The sequence below is a fragment of the Triticum dicoccoides genome, chromosome 4A, assembly GCF_002162155.2.
Source record: "Triticum dicoccoides isolate Atlit2015 ecotype Zavitan chromosome 4A, WEW_v2.0, whole genome shotgun sequence".
NCBI lineage: Eukaryota > Viridiplantae > Streptophyta > Magnoliopsida > Poales > Poaceae > Triticum > Triticum dicoccoides.
The window spans coordinates 79,536,849-79,546,390 of record NC_041386.1 but is presented as its reverse complement, the minus strand read 5'-3'; positions in this window follow the sequence as shown (position 1 = coordinate 79,546,390).

Sequence of the window (9,542 nt, the reverse complement as noted above, 5' to 3'; positions counted from 1 at the left end):
TTGATTTGTTCGATTGTGTGTTGTTCAATCGGCCGTCACCCCCAACATATATAAGAGGCGGCTGGACTTCCGTACAAGCAAAGGATTTATCTAGGCTTTCCTTATAAGAAAATTACATCAATTCACGTCCTGGAATCCTAGTTCTGGTCCCACTCGGATTCAGCCCGAATCTGGTCCAATCTTCTGTCTTGCTCCTTGCGTGGGCTGTGGAATCTGCATATGACTTCCGATGGAGACGGTTCAAATATCAATTATGTGTGCTTCGACGAGGCCAACAATCCGTATGTTGATCACTTTTCCAAATAAGGCCATCTTGAATACTCCACGGGGTCATCTCTAATTTCGAGTCGGACTCGTTCATGTAGCTGACTGGACCGTCCAACTCTTGCAGCGTCTCTGCAGGTCGTATACTACGTCGGATGATGATAACTCCAAAATCAAAGTTGACCGTTTCGACGTTACGAAAAACTCCCGTGTTGAACACTTCTTCATCCGAAGCCATCTAGATAAGTATTTGAGCCCATCTTCAGCATCTGATCGGATTGGCCTCGACCGTTTCTACTGTTCACGGTAGCAAGCTTTCCCGGCAAGGTTACTGTTCACGGCGGCAAGCTTTCCCCGGCAGGTTACTGTTCACGGCGGCAAGCTCTCCCCCGGCAAGGTTACTGTTCACAGCGACAAGCTTTCCCCGGCAAGGTTACTGTTCACGGCGGCAAGCTTTCCCCGGCAAGGTTACTGTTCACGGCGGCATGCTTTCCCCGGCAAGGTTACTGTTTACGGCGGCAAGTTTTCCCCGGAAAGGTCGTTTAGGCAGCAAACGACCTTGGATGAAAATGTGTCCAAAAGCAAAGTTGACCGTTTTGACGAGACGAAAAACTTTCGTGTTGAACGTTTTCCGACTCGAGGCCATCTTCTGGGCCAAAACACTCACGTATTACATCAGACACTTGCCAAGACATGTCTGGTCTTCCGCGTCATATTTCGCCTCTTGACAGGGCTGCATCCAGATAGCTCTAACTTTTGCATATAAACTCGGATTGAGATGATTTTTATATCAAAATCGACTGATTCGACGAGACGAAGACAATGTATGTAGAGCACTCCCTCACCCGAGATTCTCCTGGAGGCGTACTTGACCAAAAAGCACTCAGAACACCTAAACATGACAATCTGAGTGTAGTTTTGGTCTTTGATATGATGCCGAATGATTATGGTCCAAACATCAAAGTTGTTCCACTCGGCAATGTGAAATTTCTCATTTAGAATATGTTGTCATTTGAGGCCATCTCCATTGCATTCTGCATTGTGCCAAAATCAGGTGTCAACACAGGCCCCCTTGTTTTTCGGCAAAGCATGCATGCCGAAAAATAATTTGCACCATGTTTGTTCTAAGGACGATGTCAACACTCCATCGGCCATCTATTCTTCTCAGGGCGATAATTATGTATCGGCCATGTTTGTGCTAAGGGCGATAATCGTATATCGGCCATTGCCTACTTAGGCTTCCTGCCACACACTCGGGTGGTACTTCTTCAAATATTTGCCATTGAGAGCTTGAGGTAAAAATGCCCCTTGTATTGATTCCACCAAATATGAATTTCCGGGAACAACTCTTGTAATCCTAAAAGGACCTTCCCAACTTGGAGACCACTTCCCGAATTTTCTATCTCTTGAACCAATCGGTAGAATCACTTTCCAGACGAGATCACCAACTTGAAAATTCTTCAACTTGACTTTCTTATTGTAAGCCCTTGCCACCCTCAACTTATCTCTCTCTATGGCATTCAAAGCAGCCAAACGTTTATCAGCAACCTCATCAATGTTGTCCATCATCAAGTTATAGAAGTCTATTGCCGATAAATCATTTTGTTTGGCTATTCTCAAAGCATTCAAATTTACTTCCACTGGTAAAACAGCCTCCTGACCATATACTAGCTCATATGGAGTCACTTTCGTAGCACCATGCCTTGAGATTCTATGTGCCCATAATGCCTTAGACAACAAGTCATACCATCTCCTTGGATTATCCTCAATCTTCTTCTTGATGAGCTTGATTAAAATTTTATTGCTAGACTCAGCTTGTCCATTAGCTTGGGCATGATATGGGGAGGAATTGAGCAACTTTATGTTATAAGATTCGGCAAACTCTCTGACTTGGTGTGACATAAAAGATGAACCTTGATCTGTAGTTAACATTTGAGGAATACCGAATCTATGAATAATGTGCTCGGTTATGAATTTAATTACCTCCGTATGCGTCATGTTCTTGAGAGGTACTGCTTCAGACCACTTAGTGAAATAATCAGTTGCCACCAATACGAACCGATGCCCCTTTGAAGAAGACGGATGGATTTGCCCAATAAAGTCTAAACCCCATCCTCTGAAAGGCCACGGCTTGATAATAGGATGCAACATAGCAGCGGGAGCCAATTGAATATCACCAAATTTTTGACAAGCTTCGCACCCTTTATAATATGTGAAGCAATCATTAATCATGGTCGACCAATAAAACCCAGCACGTCGTAATAACCATTTCATCTTGGGAGCCGACTGGTGAGTACCACAAATGCCTTCATGTACCTCTCCCATAGCAACTCTTGCTTGGTCCTCATCCAAGCACTTTAAAAGAACATCATCAACTGTTCGGCGATAAAGATCATCATCCCTCATAGTATATTTAAAAGCCATACGCCGAACATCCCTGTCCACCCTTTCACTCGGATTACGCAAGTAAGCAACAATGGGCTTCCTCCAGTCGGAATTGTCACCTGCACTAGATTTTTTGTTAATGACCGAATCAGTGGGTTCTGGTTCGGCCTCTTCTATACTGGTAAGACAAGACATCGGATTTTGAGAAATATGAAACATGCCATGATCAACATGGTATCCAGATGCTTGTTGTGCCAACTCATTTGCTTTCCAGTTGTCATGTCTAGATATATGTGCAATGCTAAAACAATCCAAAGTACAGATTATATCTAGACATTTATCAAGATAAACATTAAGTGATTCGTCCAAACACTGAAAGACTTTGGATATTTGTTGTACCACTAGTAACGAATCACCATAAGCCTCAATATGTGTAACACCTATAGCAAGTAACATCTCTAGGCCGAATAACAATGCTTCATATTCGGCTTGATTGTTTGTCCAAAAATATTCTAAGCGGCATGAGGCTTCAAAAACAGCACCATGAGGAGATATATAAACAATACCAACACCTTGGCCATTGCCACAAACTGACCTATCAAAGTATAATATCCATGGTACTAATGAAATAAGGTTCATATCAACATCATGCTTGTCATTAATCCGATGTTCAACAATGAAATTAGCAACAATTTGGCCTCTCATGGACTTTAGAGATTCATAAGCCAAATCATATTCAATCAAAGCATAAGCCCACTTGCCAATTCTACCACTAAGAATTGGCCTATGCAACATGTATTTAATGACATCGGTTTGACAAGCTACTACACAAGCACTCGGCACTAAATAATGTCTCAGTTTTGTGCAAGCATAATATAAGCATAGACATAATTTCTCAATAAATGTATACCTTGTCTCTGCGTCCAATAAGCGGCGGCTTAAATAAGTGATGGCATGCTCTTTTCCTTCGGTCTCTTGAGTTAGAACAGCACCAATAACTTCTTCCTCCGCTGCAATGTAAAGTCTGAAGGGTTCCCTATGCTTGGGTGCTCTCATCACCGGAGGAGTGCACAAATAATTCTTGATCATATCAAATGCTTCTTGATGTTTTGCCCCCCAAGTGAAATCAGCATCATCCTTTAACCGAAGGATAGGAGTAAATGCATCGACTTTCCCTGACAGATTAGCTATGAACCTTCTCAAATAGTTGACCTTGCCAAGGAACTTTTGCATATCTCTCTTGCATGTTGGAGCCTCCACTTTCTGTATAGCCTCTATCTTTTTGGGATCAATCTCTATGCCATCTTCATGAATAATGAAACCCAAAAACTTGCCAGCTGATACGCCAAAAGCACACTTCAAAGGATTCATCTTCAGTCCATACTTTTTCATTCTTTCAAAAGCTAAACGCAAATCGGCCAAGTGAGATTCAAAAGCATCCGATTTGACAACAATATCATCAATATAAACTTCAAGTATTATACCGAGTAAATCATGGAAAATCCAATTCATAGCCCTTTGATATGTGGCTCCAGCATTTTTTAATCCGAATGTCATCACTGTCCACTCGAATAAACCAACGAAACCAGGGCATCGAAAAGCAGTCTTGTACATGTCCTCTTCGGCCATAAAATTTTGATTGTATCCGGCATTACCATCTAGAAAGCTAATAACCTTATGCCCAGAAGCATCGTTAATAAGCATATCGGCTATTGGCATAGGATACTCATCTTTGGGTGTAGCCCTATTCAAATCTCTGAAATCAATGCACACCCTCAACTTGCCGGATCCTTTCTTCTCCACTGGGACAATGTTAGAAATCCACTCGGCGTACCTGCAAGGTCGAATGAAATTAGCTTCAAGTAGTCGACCGATCTCTTCCTTGATCCGGTCATATGTTTTCGGATTAAATTTTCTGGCCGACTGTTTATAAGGTCTAAAACCGGCCTTTATAGGCAACCGATGCTCCACTAGCTCTCGGTTTAACCCTGGCATCTCATGATATTCCCATGCAAAGCAACAAACATATTCTTTCAATAGCTCGATTAACTTAGCTTTACAATCGGCTTTCAAATTTTTGTTTATAAATGTCGGTCGAGTAACTGAACCATCTCCAATATCTACCTCTTCTAATGGATCGGCTGACGTAAAACCTTGTCCAAGTTTATCCATGTCATCCAACTCCTCTATAGACTCATACATATCGTTCTCGCTGGACCGATATATCACAAGACGTTTTTGTAACCACTCAGAGCTAGAATCCTTTTAAACATATCATACCTTGGAGCCGATTGCATTCAGTCCGCTTTAAAGAGACGGGCACAAAACCATTCTTGGTTGCGCTGAGAAAATCAAACTCTGATAAGTCACGTCCCGTCAAGCAAGTAGCATTGGGATGTTGCCAATCCACCGATGCATCGGCCAAAGCAACACTGGGCGAGTTATCCGCATGAATGACTTCCACTTCATCATCAACCCACTGAATCAAAAACTGGTGCATAGTGGATGGCACGCACTGGTTTGCATGAACCCAATCACGGCCTAGTATGACGTTGTATTACCTTGCACCTCAGCGACAAAGAATGCAGTAGCCAAAGTTTTGCTTCCGACTGTAAGCTCCACATACATCACACCTTTGGCTTCAGTTTTCTCTTTGCCTTCAAACCCGTTAAGCACCATATTGGTCTTGATCAATTCTTCATCAGGCAAACCCAATTTCTTGAAGACCGAATAGGGCATAAGATTTACCACAGCACCACCATCAACAAGCATCGAGTGAGCGGCGACCCATTGATATGACCTCTGAGATATAATGGTTTCAGATGCGTTACTGGTTCTTTTGGCTTCTCGAATATCGTGTTTTTAGGGCCAAAATCCAGCTGAGCCACCTCCCCTTCCTCATCTACAGCACGAAACTCAGCAGGCAAGTAATACACCATATTGATATCCATACCTTCATGAACCGGTGTAGACTCATAGTCCAACATATCAGCCTCCTCCTCAAGTGCATCCACCGATTCAGAAATTTGTCCGAGTGAAGAGGAAGCAATAGGTAACGTAGACGATGCAATGATTGCGTCATCCTTTTTTGGTAGTGTAGGTGCTGCTGTGATAGGCGTAGAGGCCACTGTATCTCGTATTTGTTTGGGCCTCCACACTTGTTTTGTAGGTACCATAGGCTGAGTGTCATTGAACAACTTATCCCTTTGCTTCTCAGCCTCTTGTTCTGCCATCTCTTGGTTCCTTAACCTCTGTAGTTTCCTCTTCTGTGTCTTTGTTAGCCCTGGAGGACACCACTTTGGCTGAGTGTATTTAGGATCTCTCGTTTTTACTCGGCTGGTGCTTGCTTCATGATCATTAGCCGAGTGCTTTGGCGCGATAGAAAGTATCGGCTCAGTCGGTTTGCTATGCACAATTGGCTGCTGTATGGCAAATGTTTTGGTGCCCAAGATAAGTGAGTCAGCATCCGTTTTCTCCTTGCTTTTTTCCCGACTCAACTGCTGCAACACTTGGTGACTTAACACGCCATTCTTTTCGACTTTCCAGATGCATGAAATTTCCACTCGGTCGCATATTTTGACCAGCCGACTGATAGTCACTGATGTTGAGTCGGCCATTATATGAGTAATCAAGTCGATCCCACACAGATTGCCTCTGCTCTTCTGAAAACTGCGCCCTTGGTCCACTCGTTTTTGTATACCGACTGAACATATCAGCTGATGGTGACCTTGGTCGTTTCAGATGAGTCGGTCGATTGAAACTAGAACCGGCCGACTGGTTAGCATACTTGGACAGCAATACATCAAAAGTTGGCTTGATCCGCTTGCGCTGCACTTTAGCTTCATTCTTCTTCCACTTGCCAACTTCTGGACTCTTGGGCTTGACAAATTTAACACGAGTATTTTCTTGCACTTGCGGTTGCCCCCCGAGTGTAGGATTCTTGATGGTGATTTTGATCACTTCCTTGCCATCGGGTTGCTTATCGAGCACAACCTGTCTCCCCAAGACCTTGTTGTCCTCCTTGTCTTTCCTGGGCTCACCGACAATGACATTAGCTTTATTAGCAGATTCGGCTACCTTCGGCCGAATGAGTAGCTTCTTCCCCTCCAAATCCATGGTATTCATTGGAAAAGGCTGTTTATCAACTTGCATTTTAGAAAAGTTCAATCGTCCGTCATTAATGGCCGATTGTATCTGTCGTCGAAAAACATTGCAATCGTTAGTAGCATGAGAAAAAGAATTATGATACTTGCAATAAGCGCGCCGTTTCAGCTCTTCAAACGGCGGCAAAGTATGAGTTATTCTAATAATTTTAGCTTGCGGCAAAGGATCAAATATTTTATCACACTTGGCAACGTTAAAAGTAAACTTCATCTCTTCATCACGATTCTTATGAATCGGTTTCAGATCATTGCAAGTAAATGGTTTGGCCTGAGATGGCCAAATAAATTCAGTAGAAAAAACGTCACCCTCATCGTCCGAGTGATCACTATCATATTCGATCATATTCATCTTTGAACGATCGACTTTGTATCTATGCACTTCTTTGAGGTCTTTGCTTCGGCTTTCCTGAGCCAAAGCCCTTTGTAAGACTTGGTTGATATTTAAGAACTCATAGCCTTCTAGCTTTTCTCTGATGTGAGTTCTCAAACCACTCAGCACTAGGTCTGCCAAGTCTCTCTCGGTTATCACCAAACTAAAACACCGGTTTTTTGTTTCTCTAAACCTCTTGACGTAATCGGAGACCGATTCATCATGCTTCTGCTTAACCGATGTTAGATGTGACAACTTGAGTTCATTGTTGCCGCTATAAAAGTGATCATGAAACTTCTGCTCTAGCTACGACCAAACCCGAATGGAACCATGGGGTAAAGAAGAAAACCATGAAAATGCGGTACCAGTTAATGATAAAGGAAATAAACGCACTTTCAATTCGTTCAATGAGCCCGCCTCACCCAATTGTGCTAAATATTGACTAACATGCTCCCATGTGGTTTTTGTGCCTTCTCCATTAAATTTAACAAAATCTGGAATTTTATATCCTGGAGGGCACTGGATGGCATCAAAGTACTCGGGGTACGGCTTTTGGTAAATCTGGTTCCGAGGTAACTCAATTCCAAAATTCTCTCGAAGCATCTTAGCCATCTCCTCTCTAAGATTAGCTAGACCATCATCCATAGTGGACGATGACGCTTGTGGCAGTGGCATAGGAGGAGTAGGGTTACTAGCTGTAGGTAGGAATTGTGGCATGTACGTCGACCCATATTTTGGTAATGGTCGAGTGGATGTAGCTGTAGGTAGGGTTTGGTTCGGCGTTGCCACCGAACCTGGCACGCTCATAATAGGATTAATGGGTGCAGCCACAATCTGATTTGTTTGGGTAGGATAATAAGTCATCGGCATGGGAGGCGCCGATGAGATGGGCAAAGACATATTAGGGTTTTGCACACTAGCAGCTACACCATCATTACCACTAGACGATTGAGATATATTCTTCTGAGCATTAGTATTTTCTATGAAAGTTTGATAGACTAGATTGTTACCATCAGCAATACGACTTTCAATCTCAGCCCACTGTTCAGGAGAAAAGGCAGTACTTACAAAAGGTTTAACCTGTTCAGTTTGAAGAGGAGGGAACTTGATTTCTTCAATCGGAGTGATGTTGCCTTGGCGATCTTTCTTGAATTTTGCAAGGAACTCCTGCAGGTCCTTCTCCTCGCGCGCCTTCTTGTACTCCTCATAGACTTGGCGATGATCGGCCGATATCTCATCAAGACTGGGCTTAATGATGTTATCGGCGTCTACCTCAGATGGCTTGGGAAGATCGGACATGGTGGATGATGATGATTGATCTTCGTCCCCAGTAGAGTCGCCAAAAAAGTGTGTTGACACACGAACACGTCACGTGTACCCTCGACGCCGGGGGTGATGCACCGCAGCTCACGTCGAAGGAGACCCGACCGACAACGCGATACGCAAGACAGTCGACGGGCGCTTTTTGCAGACCCGAAAACCCCACACCCCCGGGAGGGACCCCGTCAGGGAGTGCGGCGGCTATGGGCTGCCCTAGGTCGATTCGCTCGCCCCTAGAGCCTCGGGATTCGCAGCTCTCAAACACGAAGAACAGCGAAGAACGAGATAGAAAAACGGTGGAGAGATAAAATGTATATGAAAAAGTAGTATATTGATTTGTTCGATTGTGTGTTGTTCAATCGGCCGTCACCCCCAACATATATAAGAGGCGGCTGGACTTCCCGTACAAGCAAATGATTTATCTAGGCTTTCCTTACAAGAAAATTACATCAATTCACGTCCTAGAATCCTAGTTTTGGTCCCACTCGGATTCAGCCCGAATCTGGTCCAATCTTCTGTCTTGCTCCTTGCGTGGGCTGTGGAATCTGCATATGACTTCCGATGGAGACGGTTCAAATATCAATTATGTGTGCTTCGACGAGGCCAACAATCCGTATGTTGATCACTTTTCCAAATAAGGCCATTTTGAATACTCCACGGGGTCATCTCTAATTTCGAGTCGGACTCGTTCATGTAGCTGACTGGACCGTCCGACTCTTGCAGCGTCTCTGCAGGTCGTATACTACGTCGGATGATGATGACTCCAAAAGCAAAGTTGACCGTTTCGACGTTACGAACAACTCTCGTGTTGAACACTTCTTCATCCGAAGCCATCTAGATAAGTATTTGAGCCCATCTTCAGCATCTGATCGGATTGGCCTCGACCGTTTCTACTGTTCACGGCAGCAAGCTTTCCCGGCAAGGTTACTGTTCACGGCGGCAAGCTTTCCCCGGCAGGTTACTATTCACGGCGGCAAGCTCTCCCCCGGCAAGGTTACTGTTCACAGCGACAAGCTTTCCCCGGCAAGGTTACTATTCAC